Source organism: Protopterus annectens, chromosome 15.part0 (genome assembly GCF_019279795.1).
Source record: "Protopterus annectens isolate FY-2018-M chromosome 15.part0, PAN1.0, whole genome shotgun sequence".
Classification (NCBI taxonomy): domain Eukaryota; kingdom Metazoa; phylum Chordata; order Ceratodontiformes; family Protopteridae; genus Protopterus; species Protopterus annectens.
This window is the reverse complement of record NC_056749.1, coordinates 37,393,551-37,413,550: the sequence shown is the minus strand read 5'-3', so window position 1 is coordinate 37,413,550 and position 20,000 is coordinate 37,393,551. Positions and strand designations below refer to the sequence as shown.

Genomic DNA, 20,000 nt, shown 5'->3' with positions numbered 1-20,000 from the left:
ATGTATGTCTGTATGCATGTATGCATGTCTGCCTGTATGTATGCATGTCTGTATGTATGTATGCATGTCTGCCTGTATGCATATATGTCTGTCTGTATGTATGTATGTATGCACATCTGTCTGTATGTATGTATGCATGCATGTCTGCCTGTAAGTACATATCTATGCATGTATGCATGTCTGTCGTATTAATGTATGCATGTGTCTCTGTATGTATGTAAGTATGTAAATATGAATGTATGCATGTCTGTCTGTATGCATGTATACATGTCTGTCTGTATATTTGTATGTATGTAAGTACATATCTATGCATGTCTGTCTGTATATATGTATGCATATCTGTCTGTATGTATGTAAGTACATAACTATGCATGTATGCATGTCTGTCTGTAAGTACGTAACTATGAATGTATGCATGTCTGTATGAATGTAAGTATGTAACTATGTATGTATGCATGTCTGTATGTATGTATGTAAGTACATAACTATGAATGTATGCATGTCTGTCTGTATGTATGTATGTACATATCTATGAATGTATGCATGTCTATCTGTATGTTTGCATGCATGCATGCATATCTGTCTGTATGTATGTATGCATGTCTGTATGTTTGCATGTATGTATGCATGTCTGTCGGTATGCATGAATGCATGCATGTCTGCTGTATGTTTGTATGTATGCATGTTTGTCTGTATGTATGTAAGTATGTAACTATGAATGTATGTCTGTTTGTATGTATGTAAGCATGTAACTATGAATGTATGCATGTCTGTCTGTATGTATGTATGCATGTCTGCCTGTATGTTTGTATGCATGTCTGCCTGTATGTATGTATGTAAGTACGTAACTATGAATGTATGCATGTCTGTCTGTATGTACGTATGCATGTCTGTCTGTATGTAAGTACATAACTATAAATGTATGCATGTCTGTCTGTATGTATATATGTATGTACATATCTATGCATGTATGCATGTCTGTCTGTATGTTTGTATGTATGTATGCATGTCTGTCTGTATGTATGTTTGTATGCATGTCTGTCTGTATGTTTGCAAGTATGTATGTTTGTCTGTATGTATGCAACTATGAATGTATGCATGTCTGTGTGTATGTATGTAAGTACGTAACTATGAATATATGCATGCCTGTCTGTATGTATGCATGTCTGCCTGTATGTTTGTATGCATGTCTGTCTGTATGTATTTAAGTGCGTAACTAGGAATGTATGCATGTCTGTATGTATGTATGTATGACTGTCTGTATGTATGTAAGTACATAACTATGAATGTATGCATGTCTGTCTGTCTGTATGTATGTAAGTACCTACATCTATTTACCAGGGTGGAGCACCAATCTCAATGGACCAATTTTAGGCTTGGATCAAGAGGTCAAAGTACAAAACAAAACATACAAAAGTGATAATGCCAAAGAAAAGCAATGTTTGGTTTAAAAAAAATCACACTTACCGTGACCAAAATAGGTATAAACTACGTGCAGTCACAAACTGATGGATTCATGGGTAAAGTACTGCAAATTCCTTGAAAATGAAAGAAAGTGAAAAATAAGTGCGGGGTTACAGATGTCGCCTGTGCAGAATCAGATGTATTTCCTTTGCTTGTGTAAATGGGGCTTAAGCTGAGATGTAAATTTGAAACAAGAATAAATTCCACAGCAAGAAGTTGTGGCTGCTACCACTAGGCATTTCTAGCAACATATAAAAGGTCATCCTGAAAATGCCCCCTATCAAAGGTTAGACGCAAGACATTATGCAACATCTGTATGCTTTCAGCATTTACAAGGCAGCTGATGTGCTATATCTGCAGATATCACAAGTAGTATGGACACAGAAAAATAACGGCAGTTTACATATTCAACCAGTAAATTTGTACAAGTTCCATTTAGCAACAACTTTTAAAATATTGCAGTATATAATGGCACAGCCATTCAACATATTTCACAAAAGCAGGAAATACATTCGTAAAATATTCACTACTTATATTTACAAGTCAGGTTAGATAGTAGAAAGAATAAAAAGGTTGATATCAGTTAAAATGGTTTACTTAGGTTCATAGGTTCATAGGTGTGTACTAAGCTAATGGCCCTGGAGCCATTAAAAAGCCTAGCCCATAGAAGTGCCCTGGCATCATGACGCCCGACATTAGTTCCCAGTGCCTCTATTAAGTAGAGCCAGTGGAGTGATCCCCTTTCTAAATTCTACTCCTGACATGTTAAACACTCTGTGGTCATCCCCTGACCAACAGGCTCGCCCAGCAAAATACCTTGTGAAAGAGTATAAATATGTTTAAGTTACCTGCCTGAAGCAGCTCCAAAAACAAACTAAAAAGCACTGCTTTCTAAACTGTAGGTGTCCCTTCTATTGCAATTTATCCACACTCGAATCTGTTTTTAAACTATCTGCTTTTAATAAAGTAAACTTCTGCTCCTTATTTAAATTATTTCTACAGGGCAGATGAGCATGCACACACACAGGTTAGTCTTTCTGGTTGTAGTAACTTACTTTGGCCATCAGGTGGCAACACAATGCCAGCAGTCTAACACATTCCTTGCTGTTTTAACTAAAAGTACCAATAGCTTTTAGTTTAATGTTATTTTAACTCTCAACAGTTCCAGTATATGTAGGTTTAATGTTTCCAGCCACACACTCTAGAGAGTGTTTAACCCCTAGTACAACTTCTGTTTCCTTTGTCTCCTGTTTTTAAACTTATATCTGCAACATTTTCATCTCTGGCTTGCTCTCATTCCCTCTTCAGCTCTGATTTCACAGTTGCTTCCTTTCTAATTGTTTCAGTGCTGTTTCACACTGCTGACCTGACTCTGTCAGTACTGGTTCCAACCAGCTAGGCCACTGTGATATCCATCTCCAGTCTCTATTCCAACCCCCCCCCCCAGTTTCTTTCACTTTCTTTTCTTTCCAACCCCCTCCCCCAGACTCTTTAACATTGCCTTCCTTCCTGTGGTGCCATCTTTTACCTCTCTGAATCACTTTAATCCTTCCCCTACACCACTGCTAGAATATATCTTACCCCTTGCATACTTTTGTATGAACTTACCTTACGCTACACTGATTGTTTTTCACTGTTGACCTTGATTCTTCCTTTTCCTTGGTTCTACCCGCTCCCCTACCCTACTCCCATATACCAAACGCCCTACACTTATACTTAGCTAGTCACTTCCACCATCCAATCCGAACTACCTATCATACCCCCAAAATCTCCTCCCACAGTTCACCCATTATAGTAAGCCTACCTTTCACAGTTTACTGCCAAACACAACTTATCCTGATAAACTACTAAACAATTAACCTAAACCATAATCTCTTACTCAAACTAACTTCACAACAAAACTCACCCCCTACTTCTACTCTAATAACCAACATCATGACCCTCAAATCTCTGTCCTTCCATACTCAAATAGTACTTCTAATTACCTTAACTTATCTAAATTATATCACCCAACTTACTAATGCAAACCACCCCCCATGTCACACCAATACCCCATACTATACAAGGTACACATCTACTGTTATTCATATATCTCCCAGTCTCTACCCCCTCAACACTAGCATGATTTTCCACTATAGACTCCTACCTAACTCTAAAAACACTGTTCCCAACTACACTAGTCTAATGTCCACAAAACTCTCTACCTGTATACTACACCCCAAACAAACCAAATACCTCATCCATCATCTTATCTCTATCCTTCTCTCCGGGGACATCCACCCAAATCCAGGCCCCTCTACCACACTGCATCCAACCCCCCAAGCAACAGGCAAACCCCTCCACTTCTCACCTTTAAATGCTCAGAGTCTATGTAACAAAATCCCAAACCTTCATGCCTGGCTTCTAAATAACCAGCCTGATATTCTCTCCATCTCAGAAACCTGGCTTAAGCCCCACATACAAGATTCTGAAATAACTCCTCCCAACTACCGCATGTAAATGAATGACAGAACACAAAAAAAGGGAGGTGGTGTAGCACTCCTTTACTCAGCATCCCTCTTAGTCACCCCTATACCAAACCCTTCCCAAATTTGGCAACACAGAAATAATACCAGCCCTACTCCACCTAAACAAGCATAAACTCATACTTGGTCTCTCCCTCTATATTTCCACTGGAGACAATATCTCATCCCTTGAAGATATTCTCTCCTCTGTCTCTACCAACATTACTCATGAAACCATAATCCTGGGGGACATTAACACAAACTGGGCCACAATCCAATCTCCCACTAACTCACTCAATATTAACTTATATAACTTTACACAACTAATCAGTTCCACTACCAGGCCTTCCAATATCTCCATCACTGGAACTACAATAGACTGGATTCTAGTATCCCACCCTCACTATATCTCTGATAGTGGTATTCTCCCAGTCCCACTCGCTGACCATTCCCCCACATTTGCCCACCATCTCCCCTCTTCTATACAACTAACTCACCTATATGTCCACTCGTTGCCTTAAGAACTTCAACGCTGAAACTTCTCAAATGTACTAAAAAGCACAAACTGGAACCCATTAAAAACTCTTTCCCTAGATAATGATCTATCCTACTTTAACTCTACTTTCACAAACCTGCTCAACTCCTTTACCCCTTTAAAAACAAAATGTATAAAAAGTAACCCTGTACCCTGGTTAACCAAAAACACCTTAACTACTATGCGACTCCATGAGAAAGCCTCGACATGTTACCATAAAAATAAAACCACTATCGCCCTAAATTAATATAAAATATGTGAAATAAAGTAAAAAAAGTATTACCTTAGACTGCAAAGCCTATTTCTCCACTCTCCAAACCAACCACACCACCAATCCCAAACTATTTTGGAAAGGACTCTCATCTTTCCTCAACCTGGGAAAAAAATAAAACCCTTGCCCCAACCCAGATGCCTCTGACATGGACTTGGCCACCCAATTTAACTCTTTTTCACAGAGTCCATAAGCAAGCTAACATCATCCTTCACCAACACCTCTACAACCCCTCCTCAGCCTGCACCCATCACTTCCTCCCCTAGCATCCCTTGCCCCCAGCCTCCACCTTTCTCTATCAATTCCATCTCTGTATCCACTATAAAAAATTTTCTCCTAAAATTAAAACCTGGTTCCAATGCCCCTGACAAAAATTCCCTCCTACTTCCTAAATGTAATCGCAGAAGCCATTGCTCTCCATATCAGCATACTAATTAATCAGTCTATCTCAGAAAGCCAGGTCCCCCAGCTCTGGAAGAAAGCCTTTATTATTCCTCTCCATAAAGGTGACAATAATAATGAAATCTCAAACTTTTGCCCTATCGCCATCCTAGTCCCTTTTTCTAAGCTACTTGAAAAGTGTGTACACCAACAACTCTTACCCTACCTCATTAATAATTAGCTTCTTACCCCCACACAACATGGCTTTAGACCCGGTCATAGTACCTCCACTGCCCTCCTCTCCTTCCTAGAAACAATTAACAAAGCCCGTGACTCTGGCCACTTCATAACCACTCTTTTTGTTGACCTCTCTAAGGCATGTGACACTGTTTCCCACAACCTCCTTCTTACCAAACTCTCTAAACTTAACCTGTCCCTTTCCTCTACCCAGTGGTTCTCAAGCGATCTCACAAACAGACAACAAGCAGTTAAATGGAAAAAAAGCTACCTCACCCTTCCTTAATACATCTGCAGGCATCCCCCAAGGTTTCATTCTAGGCCCCCTACTATTCAACATATTCATAAATGATTTCTTCCAAGCCATTCCTTACTCCAGTCTCATCCAATATGCCGATGATTATACTATAATCTGTTCCTCCCCTTCCATCACAACTCTTAACAATCTAACACAAGCCGCCTTCTCTTCCTCTGAACAGTGGATGCTCGACAACCATCTAGCCCTTAATGCAACCGAAACAAAACGTGTTATTCACTGCATCCAAAACCTCTTCCGTAGACAAACAATCCTTCATAATTACCAGCAATAGTAATACCCCCCCTAGAACTAGTCTCTGACACAAAAGTACTAGGAATTATCATTGACAATCAACTAAAATTTGATAAGCATCTACAAGCAAATATCAAAAAACCCATAAAAATTAGGTATGCTTTACCGCCACAGTCGCTTTATCTATCCTACCACCAGGATTACATTAACTAATACATACCTCATCCCATCCCTTTTATATGGTGCATCTATCCTAACCAGCCTACAATCTTCCTTCAAAATAAAACTCTCATCTTTTTATAACAAAATATCCAAATTTGCAGCAGGTCACAGAGCCTCTTCTCACCACTGTAATTCCCTGCACCAACTAAGTTGGCTAGAATTACCAAACTTCCTCACACAGACCCAGCTCATCCAAGCATTCATAACCCATCATTCTGCTCCTCCCTAGCAAATACCTTTGAAATGCATAAACCAGATAGACTCCTAAGATCCAATTCCCAAAACCTAATTAAATTGGATAAACCAACACATCCTGCTGGGAATCAATTGATGTCATTCTCTCTTGCACGCCTCTGGAACTCTCTCCCTTCTCCCATCCGCACCCCCAGCAGTCCCTCCTTGTTTAAAACCGCACTGCACTCCCACCTTACTTCACAATGGAAATGCGCTTGCTCTCATCCAACCTAATTCTACCTCACTTTCTTCCTAACTTTGCAAACTTTGTTGCCTGTCACTATCTCCTAAAGTTTTACATCCTTACCTCATTGTAATTCCTTAAAAAAAAAAAAAAAAAACTACTTACTGAATTATCTGATGTACTTTTCCTAATGAAAATCTTTTATTTCTATATTATGTAACATCTATTTGAATTGTGCAATATGGGTTTGTACTATACAAATATGTATTTAACATTTAATTGAAATGTATATTATGGATTTGTGCTCTTTCTGTACTATGTATTTGTATTTCTCTGGAGCTTTTCTCCCCAGGACTCCATTGAAAATGGGCTCCTTGTAGCCCAATGGACTATCCTGGAAAACAAACTGCAAATAAATAACAAATAAATAAAATAAGGAGAGGACCCAGCACCGATCCCTGTGGGACTCTACTCATGACTGGTCATCAGTCTGACTTGGAATCCACTACTTTCACACTGTGGGTTTTATGTGTGAGCCAATTTGCAACCCACCTAGTGATTTAGGGGTTGATGCCTAGTTTGGTGAGTTTATCAATAATTCCTGAGTGGGGAATGGTATCAATTGGCCAGATCAAGGTAGGCTGTATGCACTTCCTTTCCTTCATCCACAGCCCTGGTGACTGAGTTGAGCAGGCATGATCTCCCTTTCACAAAGCCAAATTGTGTGGGGTCCAGAGTTTGGAGATTTCCTATATCTTTGTTAATCAGATCTATGATTATGTGCTCCATAGCTTTACATATCAGACTCATCAGGCTAATACGGCGATAATTCCCAGGGTCTGTAGTCGCTCCCCCTTTAAAGAGGAATGACTGTAGTAGTATGCCGTCAAAGTTTTTCTTAAAGAGGGCCAATGAGGAGCTTTGCTTGACATGAATGGGTAGCTTGTTCCAGAGTATGGGGAAGTCTCTGGGAGAGGAATTTATCCCTCAAGCATGTTCTGTTTATTGTGGTGACAAGGTTTATGTCCCTGGAGCGTGTGGTTCAGAGAGATTGGGATTTCTTTAATTGTAATATGTCCAACAGCTCTGGGTTTGACATAGCTTTGTATGGTAGGCAGAGATCGCCTCTGAGTAGGCGATATGTGATGGAGTAGAGCTGGAGTTTTTTTAGATGTTCTGCGTATGGCATCTGTTTGAGGCTGGTAATCCTCTTAGTGAGGTATTTCTGTGACCTTTCCAATTGTTGTAGGCGTCTTGTGAGATACATGCCAAACGGGCATTGTACTCTATAATGGGTCTGATGAGGGATTGAGTAAAGAGGAACAATGACCTCCTTTTTTCTAGAGAAGAACGCTTTTGTGATGAGGTGTGCCACGTAGAAGGATTTCCTGACTACTGTGGTGATGTGGTTATCAAAGGAGAGACTACTGTCCACCTGTATCCCAAGGTCTCTTATCACACTTTCAGTGTTTAGTGAGCTACCGCCTATGTGGTAGTTCATGGGTACAGAGGTTTTTCCCAAAGGGGATGACAATGCACTTCTTGGCATTGAGCTTGAGGCAATGACTTTGACACCAAGCATCTGTCTCTGTGAGGCCCTTTTGTAGAATGTCTACATCATTAGGTGATTGCATTATGGCTCTCAATTTGCAGTCATCTGCATACTTTGTTAGCCAAAGACCTTTTGTGTTGGTCTGCACTTCAGAGAAGTTGCTGCATATCTGTAAATTAAACGGAACTAGGGCCACCCATTCCAGGACCTAAATATGGTCTGTGACTTAAATATGACATGCTGGGCAGATTCAGAACTAAGATATTTCATTTACTAGCTACAGTCAAGTAAAAAAAACAGATTAATGATTTATAACAGGTGTTCACCTGCCCAATAGAGTAAATCTGGGTTTGAATCTGATTAGAAGTGACGAGAAGAAGTGTATATTGCTGTTTTTACAGCACACTAGGTCCATATTGTTTATTGTGGGTAGGGAGGGAATTATGCAATATTTTAATGAAAATACCAGATCAAGCTCATTTAGGGCAGTATTACACAAAAACATAAAAACAAACAAAATCATAGAAAAAGACGAAAGGACCAATATATGTAAATCAAACAACAGGAAAGCTTTACCACATTACAATTAGACTTACTAGTCTGGAACATTAATGGGTTGCTGGACAGGTAAAACAGGTCAAGATATTTACCTGAATCTACTGCAGTTACATAAAAATAATAAAGTTAAAAGAAGCTGTGCCCCAGCATACTCACATACACGTGTGTGCACATACACACACACACCCCTAGAACACCAGGTGGCCCCCACCACAAAACCAGTGAACGTCCCCTTCCAAAGCATTTTGTGGTACTTCTTCCTGATGCGACTTTTATGTACAGGGCACACAATACAGCATTCAAACATTCCCTGTGGAAGACACTGTAAACTCATTTTGCCTGGTGCATCGAAAGATGTACTTTTAGTGTTCTGCCTGTCTGCTGCATGTAGTTCCTCATTACGTTGTGCAACATTGCACATGCATACACATGCACATACATGAGCACACACAGACACACACACACCAAGACTACCTTAGCACAGGTGCAGGGCACCACTGGATACATCCAGACAGCAAAAACATGACTTCAGCAGCCTAATCACATGCTATACTGACCCCCACATCTGTGACAGGACACAGCTGTAGCTACTGTCCATGACACAGGTGTCATCAACCAGGGCTCTAAAGTATATCAACCATTGCTAGTAAGATGCCCCTGGGGAGAGTCACCCTTCTTTAACCATTAATAAGAATCAGATGTGTACCATATGCTGGAGTCCTGGAAACTGCCCAGCTGGCCTGCAGACACAGTATGGATAATACCCTTATATTATAGACTGCCTAGAAGTCGATGGAGTAATATCATTTATAATTCTATGACCCCTTGTAGCTAACAGAAGTGGGCTATGTCACAGAAGTCACACATGGAGTTGGATCTCTCCCCTCTGGGGTATATAGAAACCACATATGCTCATCCACATGATGGAGTATTCTCAAGGCAGATACCTGAGATGCCATCTCTGTGTCCTTTGTTCATCACTGAAAGTCTCTACAGCTAGAATATGTAAACCACACATACCTCAGTAACCAAAGGGATAGGTAATGCATGATTCCCATACGTTTGCCAGTAAGTCCGCCATGTATCTACCAGCTGCTGTATGGTATGCTATCCACATGGTACTGGAATTCAACATAAAGGTCATGAAGGTCATGGAATGTTAAGGGCAGTCAGATGACACGACTCTCCAAGCATGTGATGTGGGCCATCATGCTTACTAGCAGGAAGAATAGCGTATTGCATATGTACATGTTGATTAAAGCTGTGGCAAGTCAGATCATATTTCTGCTATATCCCTCCATATACACTGGGATATGTCAATGTATCAAACCAGACTAGCTCTCCTCTAGTATGAGTTAATAACTATAATTTAGTTTAGTTGTGTTACTTAATCCGGATTTACACCTGGGATTATTTCTAACCTTGGAATTTATATAGCTTGTTAAGTATGTAACCACTGTTAGTTGTGTTACTTAATCTGGATTTACACCCGGGATTATCTCTGACCTTGAAATTTGTATAACTTGTTAAGTGTGTAACCACTGTGTATATATTGTATCTGTAATCTTATACCCGGGATTATCTCTGACCTTGGAATTTGTATAACTTGTTAAGTGTGTAACCACTGTGTATATATTGTATCTGTAATTTTACACCCGGGACTATCTCTGACCTTGGAATTTGTATAACTTGTTAAGTATGTAACCACTGTTAGTTGTGTTACTTAATCCGGATTTACACCTGGGATTATTTCTAACCTTGGAATTTGTATAACTTGTTAAGTATGTAACCACTGTATATATTGTATCTGTAATCTTACACCCGGGATTATCTGTAACCTTGGAATTTGTATAACTTGTTAAGTATGTAACCACTGTGTACATTGTATCTGTAATCTTAAACCTGGGATTATCTCTAACCTTGGAATGTGTATAACTTGTTAAGTATGTAACCACTGTATACATTGTATCTGTAATCTTACACCTGAGATTATCTCTAACCTTGTAATTTGTATAACTCGTTAAGTATGTAACCACTGTATACATTGTATCTGTAATCTTACACCTGGGATTATCTCTAGTCTTGGAATTTGTATAACTTGTTAAGTATGTAACCATTGTGTATATATTGTATCTGTAATCTTACACCCGGGATTATCTCTAACCTTGGAATGTGTATAACTTGTTAAGTATATAACCACTGTATACATTGTATCTGTAATCTTACACCCATGATTATCTCTAACCTTGTAATTTGTATAACTTGTTAAGTATATAACCACTGTATATATTGTATCTGCAATCTTACACCTGGGATTATCTCTAACCTTGGAATTTGCATAACTTGTTAAGTATGTAACCTCTGTATACATTGTATCTGTAATCTTACACCCGGGATTATCTCTAACCTTGTAATTTGTATAACTTGTTAAGTATGTAACCACTGTATATATTGTATCTGTAATCTTACACCCGGGATTATCTCTAACCTTGTAATTTGTATAACTTAAGTATGTAACCACTGTATATATTGTATCTGTAACCTTGAAATTTGTATAACTTGTTAAGTATGTAACCACTGTGTATATATTATATCTGTAATCTTATACCCAGGATTATCTCTAACCTTGCAATACACCTGGGATTATCTCTAACCTTGGAATTTGTATAACTTGTTAAGTATGTAACCACTGTATACATTGTATCTGTAATCTTACACCTGGGATTATCTCTAACCTTGGAATTTGTATAACTTAAGTATGTAACCACTGTGTACATATTGTATCTGTAATCTTACACCCAGGATTATCTCTAACCTTGCAATTTGTATAACTTGTTAAGTATGTGACCACTGTATATAATGTATCTGTAATCTTACACCCGGGATTATCTCTAACCTTGGAATTTGTATAACTTGTTAAGTATGTAACCACTGTATATATTGTGTCTGTAATCTTACACCCAGGATTATCTCTAACGTTGGACTTTGTATAACTTGTTAAGTATGTAACCACTGTGTACATATTGTATCTGTAATCTTACACCTGGGATTATCTCTAAGCTTGGAATTTGTATAACTTGTTAAGTATGTAACCACTGTTACACCCGGGATTATCTCTAACCTTGGGATTTGTATAACGTGTTAAGTATGTAACTACTGTGTACATAGTGTATCTGTAATCTTACACCCGGGATTATCTCTAACCTTGGAATTTGTATAACTTGTTAAGTATGTAACCACTGTTACACCCGGGATTATCTCTACCCTTGGAATTTGTATAACTTGTTAAGTATGTAACCACTGTATATATTGTATTTGTAATCTTACACCTGGGATTATCTCTAACCTTGGAATTTGTATAACTTGTTAAGTATGTAACCACTGTATATACTGTATCTGTAATCTTTCACCCGGGATTATCTCTAACCTTGTAATTTGTATAACTTGTTAAGTATGTAACCACTGTATATATTGTATCTGTAATCTTTCACCCAGGATATCTCTAACCTTGTAATTTGTATAACTTAAGTATGTAACCACTGTATATATTGTATCTGTAACCTTGGAATTTGTATAACTTGTTAAGTATGTAACCACTGTGTATATATTGTATCTGTAATCTTAACTGCTTATCTTGGAGCTTTTTCCCAGGCCTCCGCTGAAAATGGACATGAATCCAGTCGGACTATCCTGGGCAACAAATGTAAATAAATAAATAAATACATTTCACTGGGGGTCATTAACACTGACGGCCATGCTTCATGTTGTACTCTTTATGGATTTCTGAATTGTTCAACCATCTTGTTTAGCCTTGCTTGTTTACAAGGAACATTTCATTTTAGCACTGTTGCTCATTATAGTCTCATTATGCCAGCATTAGCATATACAAAGCACAGCTATACTCTTCAGCCCCAACCGCTCATTCTCAGTACCTTCTGAATCACAAAGCACAGCTATACTCTTCAGCCCCAACCGCTCATTCTCAGTACCTTCTGAATCACAAAGCACAGCTATACTCTTCAGCCCCAACCGCTCATTCTCAGTACCTTCTGAATCACAAAGCACAGCTATACTCTTCAGCCCTCGACCGCTCATTCTCAGTACCTTCTGAATCACAAAGCACAGCTATACTCTTCAGCCCCAACCGCTCATTCTCAGTACCTTCTGAGTCACAAAGCACAGCTATACTCTTCAGCCCCAACCGCTCATTGTCAGTACCTTCTGAATCACAAAGCACAGCTATACTCTTCAGCCCCAACCGCTCATTCTCAGTACCTTCTGAATCACAAAGCACAGCTATACTCTTCAGCCCCAACCGCTCATTCTCAGTACCTTCTGAATCACAAAGCACAGCTATACTCTTCAGCCCCAACCGCTCATTCTCAGTACCTTCTGAATCACAAAGCACAGCTATACTCTTCAGCCCTCGACCGCTCATTCTCAGTACCTTCTGAATCACAAAGCACAGCTATACTCTTCAGCCCCAACCGCTCATTCTCAGTACCTTCTGAGTCACAAAGCACAGCTATACTCTTCAGCCCCAACCGCTCATTGTCAGTACCTTCTGAATCACAAAGCACAGCTATACTCTTCAGCCCTCGACCGCTCATTCTCAGTACCTTCTGAATCACAAAGCACAGCTATACTCTTCAGCCCCAACCGCTCATTCTCAGTACCTTCTGAGTCACAAAGCACAGCTATACTCTTCAGCCCCAACCGCTCATTCTCAGTACCTTCTGAATCACAAAGCACAGCTATACTCTTCAGCCCCAACCGCTCATTCTCAGTACCTTCTGAATCACAAAGCACAGCTATACTCTTCAGCCCCCAACTGCTCATTCTCAGTACCTTCTGAATCACAAAGCACAGCTATACTCTTCAGCCCCAACCGCTCATTCTCAGTACCTTCTGAATCACAAAGCACAGCTATACTCTTCAGCCCCAACCGCTCATTCTCAGTACCTTCTGAATCACAAAGCACAGCTATACTCTTCAGCCCCCAACTGCTCATTCTCAGTACCTTCTGAATCACAAAGCACAGCTATACTCTTCAGCCCCCAACTGCTCATTCTCAGTACCTTCTGAATCACAAAGCACAGCTATACTCTTCAGCCCTCGACCGCTCATTCTCAGTACCTTCTGAATCACAAAGCACAGCTATACTCTTCAGCCCCCAACTGCTCATTCTCAGTACCTTCTGAATCACAAAGCACAGCTATACTCTTCAGCCCCAACCGCTCATTCTCAGTACCTTCTGAGTCACAAAGCACAGCTATACTCTTCAGCCCCCCAACCGCTCATTGTCAGTACCTTCTGAATCACACACACCCTGTGTGTAACCACTCATGCAAAATTACCTGCCACTTCCTGTGCATAACCACTCTTCATACACAATTACCTGCCACTCCCTGTGCATTGCCACTCTTCATGCACAATTACTATCACTCTCCTACTTTGGACACAATAGAAGGGTCTTCATGGGTTCTGTTCAAGCAGCTTTATTATATAAAAACACATGACGATAGAAGTTCACCAACTTTAAGTTAAGTAACATATCCACACTAATTACTGAAATCATACATGCTCGCTCTCTGGCTGCACCTCACAATGGCACTGAGACTAGCACATGCCTGATACTTATATGTACATGCTCACCCTTGATATGCTTCTTCACGCTGCAGCGCATGCACTCTGATCTACATCCTCCCTCTTTGAGGAATAGATCGTGCAACGTTATGAATCTGTTTGGCATGCAGATATTACAAATAGTTCTTTGTCATGCAATTATACAAGACTAGGTACATATATACAGTTATGTCCATGTTGCTGTGCATTTCACAATGGGCCTAGAAATTCGACCATATCGTGTGACATAAAACTGGGAACTAGGTTTAGCAACTGGAGCTGTCTCTACAGAATGTTCAACCTTGGGAGTATTTGGAACATCCTCTGGAATGGAATCAGAGGTTGAAACATGCTCTGGGAAGAGAACAACGTTTGGTTCGCTCTGAGATCTAGAGTCTGTATCACAGGAACAATGCTGTGATGAAGATTCTGGTACAGGAAGAAGATGTCTGTGATTTCTCCTGTACTCCACACCCTCAGATTCTACAAGGTAGGATCTCAGCTTGATACATATACCTGTAAGTTCACCAATCCAGTCAAAACCTTTCACCATTTGTATCCTCACAGTTTCTCCTTCCTTCAACGGACAAAGAAATCTGCTTGATTTATCATAACAGGACTTCTGGATATAATGCTTCTTGAATAACTGAGCCTTGATGGTTCTGCTGTTCTTAGCTTTAGGTCTCAAAAAAACCTGGAACTAATAGGTAGCATCATTCTGGTTTGCCAGTATAGAAGTCTATGGGCAGGTGAGCTAAGTGTATCGTCATGGGGTATGTTTCTGAGGATTCAGTAAATTCAAAAAGACATCGATATTGTCACACTTTGATGTTTCAAGTAATTGCTTTGCACTCTGCACTGCACATTCAGCTAGTCAATTTGACTGTGGATATTCAGGACTGCTAGCAACATGTACAAAGTCCCAATCTCTTGCAAATTTCTGAAGTAATTGACTAGTAAACTGAGCACCATTGTCAGACTACCATGGACTGAAAAATGATGTTTCAACTTGGTAATAACAACAGTGGATGTTAGATTAGGTAGCAGATAAATCTCAAACCAATTAAAATAACAGTCTACCAATACTAAGTAGTGCTGATTGTCCCACTCGAAGATATCAGTGGCTACTGTTGACCAAGGTAGTTCAGGAACTTCACTTAGCTGAAGTGGTTCTCTTTGCAAATGCCATCTAGTACTATTGCATAAGAAGAAAGTACTTTATCAATGTCTTTCAGTAATGAAGCCCAAAATACTAGGTTTCAAACTCTTCTCTTAGTGCATGCAGAACCTGGGTGACCATGATGCAAAATCTGGATATATTCTTGTTGTAAGGAAGCAGGAACAACAATTTTAGGACCTTTGAAAATAATGCCATCATACATCAACATATCATCTCTGTAAGGAAAATATGTTTGCACTTCAGTTGGTACACTAGATTGCTTTGACAGCCATCCAACTTTAATGTAGTGATTGAGTTTTTGCAAAGTTGGATCCGTCTTTGTGTGATCTGCCAGCTCAACAAGTGTAGTGGTAGAGAAATTACGCACTGCCATCATGTCAACGTCAAAATTCTCTGCATCAAGCTGTTCTGTCATATTTCTGGGTGACCTGGATAAGGTATCAGCCAGATAAAGTAGCTTTCCTTTTGAATGGACCATTTTGAAGTTGTACTTTTGCAATTTGAACATCATTCTTTGTAATCTCGCTGGAGCTGAATGCATAGGGTCTTTAGAATAGAGGTTGGTGGTCAGTTTCAATCTGAATAGCTCGACCATGGCTATAATAATGAAACTTGGAACACGCACATACTATTGCCAAAAGTTCTTTCTCAATTTGAGCATACTGCATTTCCTTTTGGGTAAGTGTTCTAGATGCATAGGCTGCTAGGCTGCCCTCTTGAAGAAAACTGCACCAGGACCAAATTTTGCAGCATCACAGGAAAGAGTGACTGGTAGGTGGGGTGGCAATTGTCTGCTTAAGGTCCTCACATGCCTTCTGGTGCTGTTCTAACCATGACCATGTAACATTTTTACTCGTCTGCTCTCATAAAGGTGCTGTCAACTCACTAAAGTCTGGTATAAGCTTGCCTAAATAGTTGACCATGCCTAGGAAAAGCTATAGAGCTTGACTGTTATCTGGTGCTGACATCTCAAGAATAGATGCTTGCTTGGTCGGGTCTGGTTTCAAGCCAGTACTGGTAAATAAATGAGCTACATATGTAACTTCTGGAAGTCTGAATTTGAAGGACTGAGCTTCAAGTTTACTTCACGTGCTCTGTCTAGAACTTTCTTGAGGTTTCTGTCATGCTCTGCTTCACCATTGCCTCCAACCAATAAATTATCTACTATTATGACACAAGGATAACTCGAAAAAATTTGTTCCACTGCACTCTAGAAGTCTTCACTTGCACAATGTATTCCAAATGGCATCCTTAGGAATCTGTATTTGCCAAATGGGGTACTAAAAATGGTTAGTAATAAGGATTTGCGATCAAGCATCACGTACCAAAATTATCTTTTTGCATCCAAGACAGAAAAAAACAGTGGCATTCGGTATTAGAGCTGCGACCTCTTTAACCGTACACATTGGATGATGCAGCCTCTTCAGATCTCTTGGGTCAATACATATTCTGATTTTGTCTGAGCCTTTTTTGTGAGCTGCTACCATAGATGACACCCATTCAGTTGGTTCTGTAAATGGACAAATTACACCTTGCGGTACCATTTTATCCAACTGAGCCTTGAATTTATCCTGCATAGCTATCTGAACTCTTCTTCTGGTCTGACTACTGGAGTGAATACGCAATTGGAAGTTTGCCCAACTTGTCATTGAAAACATCAGCATACTCTGAAAAAATGGCTTCAGAAAAACTGGAACTAGGATATATGATGAACTTCTTTGGTAAAAAAAAAGATTCATTCTCAAACTGTCTTTGAGACCTAACAGTGACTGTACAGGTCTTTGGACTACATAGAATAACAAGCTGTAATAGTTCCTGGCCAAATAACATGAAAGCACTACTGAGCCTTCAGTCTTGAATTTCTTCATCTCCATATGCAACAAGTTTCTAATTACTGGCCACACTGAGTTGTTCATTACTTCTCACTTTAGCAAATATGTCTGCTGATATAACATTACACTTTGAACCAGTGTCTACTTTAAGCTTTGTGGATTTACTATTGTTTCAGACTGTACAAAACACTTTGCTCTTTGCCAATAAATTCACTGCATCAACTCTTTCTCCAATCACTGATACACCATCAACATAGAAAGTGAACTGTTGCAATTCTACTTGATAAATTTGCTTTTTTGTGCGACCCTTCTTTACAACTGTGTGGGGTTTGCTTGATTTGCAATACTTTTGAAAATGGTTCCATTTTTTACACTTGTGACATTGCTGACCAAATGCTAAGCATTTCTCTCTTTTAGACTCATGATTGGCACCACAATTGCAACAGTTAATAATAAAGCTGGACTTGGGTTTTGCTAATTCATGTTTGTACTGCACTGAGCATACTCCTTTAACTGAACTGGTCTTAGAATTTGCAGGAAAGCTATATGATTTCCCCGGTGAACCAGCAGGGGTTGTGGCTGCCATGTGCTTAGACCTACTTCTGTTTGCCACGTGTTGCATATTATCTACATTTGTTCTGGAGCCTATTGAAGCCATGCTTTTGTCGCTTGCAAACATACTGATGCATTTTTCTGTAACTTCATGGATTTGACAAATCTCACTGGCTTTACTTAAGTTAAATCACTATTGCAAAGCAAAATCTTTCTCACAGCAGCAATACTAATACCACACATGAGCCTGTCTTTTATTAACTCATCTTTTAAGTCACCAAACCGGCACATTTTGGCTTTTTTTCTCAGGTCAGTTATATAAATTTATTTATTTATTTATTTTACATTTGTTGACCGGGCTAGTCTAGCTGGATATATATCCGTTTACAGTAGAGGCCCGGGGAGAAAAGCTCCAGTACATTTAAAATTACAGTGATGAATATAAATAAAGCAAAAAAATATTTAACAATACATCAAAGATTTTCTACATAGATTTCTAAATGGTACAAGAGAGGCAAGGCAATAACATTTCAGAAACTTATCAGTCTTACATTTCAAGAGAGAATAACAAACAAATTTAAAATGTACAAGTCTAGTTCTACTAGTAACATAGTAGGATATAAAAAAAAAAAAAAAACTAAGGATAGACTAATTTAAGGCATAACTTAAGATTAAATCTCATCTCCAGAAAGGCATCAGGTAGGGGCTTAGTGAGAAGATAAAAAAAAAAAAAAAAAAAAAAAAAAAATTAGTTATATTTAGAATATGTTTCAGTCGGGATTGGTACAGGGACATAGCCAATGTGAAATAAGATGTTCTTTGATTTGTTTTTTGAATAGAGAGGTAGACCCAAGACTAGTTATATTCTGAGGGAGTTGATTCCATATTTTACCAATGGAATTAAAAAATAAAGCATCTCCAGCTTTATTGTATGATTTAGTTATGGATACAAGGAACTTATTTGCAGAACGAAGTGTGGTTAGGTTCTTGTATGGAGAAATGAGGTATGCTAGGCTGGGAGTATTTTCGGGGAAATGAAGGGCTTTATGAATGATGAGTAATTGTTGATACAATAGGTGGTTATTTAGTTCTAGCCAGTTTAGTTGTTTAAGGTTGTGACAATGGTGAGTTCTGAAGGGTGTAGCATTAATGAATCTGGCTATACTGTTATAACAGGTAGAGAGTTTGTTGATGTTATTTTTAGAGAGTGTGGTGAATATAGCTGAAGCATAAAAAAGGGTGGAGAGTAGGTGGGTTTGTGCAATAGTTTTCCTGGCTGCTGGGTTCAGGAAGGATCTAATTCTATAGAGTGTCCCAATTTTTTTATTAACAGCTTTAATAGAAGTGTTAATTTGTTCCTCAAAGTTCAGATGGTTATCAATGGTTACACTCAAAACTCCAAAAGTTTCCCCTGGTTACTGATCTCTCATGTAAAACAAACGCCTCTCTAATGTAATATTTGTCTGGGGGTTACACATTTCTCTGCACTTGCGCTTCAAATACTCAAGGTCTTCCTTTGATTCAGCCTGTGCAACAATATGACGGTTTTCACCTTCTCCCTCATATATTGCTGTTGCATACACAAATGAATGCCCTCTTTCAGTGGCCCCTGACCCATCTAGGTTTAGCAAAATGAATGCCCCGGTGCATGCATCTTTATATGAATAAACTGCTTGTATAAAATTATTGTACTCTTGCTCAAATATTCTCCAGTTCTCTGAAATATACTGATAAAATACAAATGGTAAGGGCTTTCGAAATCCATCTGCCATATTAACACATACAAGTGAAGGGTTTTGCAAATAAGCACAAACACATACACATATGCCAGAAATTTATGCCAGTATTTGTAACTTTGCCTAACAGTACACCAAGCTTCTGTATCATACCTCTCAACCTCTTAGAGCAGGAAATCTGGACAAAGCCATAAATAAAAGTGGGACAAAGGCCCAAAAATTGGGACCATTTTTAAATATTGCTCTTACAAACTTAGAAAATTTGCATTAGCATGAATTTTCCAAAGAGTATGAAGTCTGAAATTCAAATGTCTGTCATTATTTTCTAACTTTAGTCTTTAATGATTTGCCACTAATTTGCCAGAAAAACATAATTTTCTGAA

The 20,000-nt window shown here is 39.1% G+C and overlaps 1 protein-coding gene across 1 annotated transcript in view; it reads left to right on the top strand.

Moving 5' to 3' along the window:
• Positions 1-20,000, top strand: part of LOC122789658 (endothelin receptor type B-like) — a 323,469-nt gene that overhangs the window by 103,735 nt on the left and 199,734 nt on the right. The window lies entirely within an intron of this gene.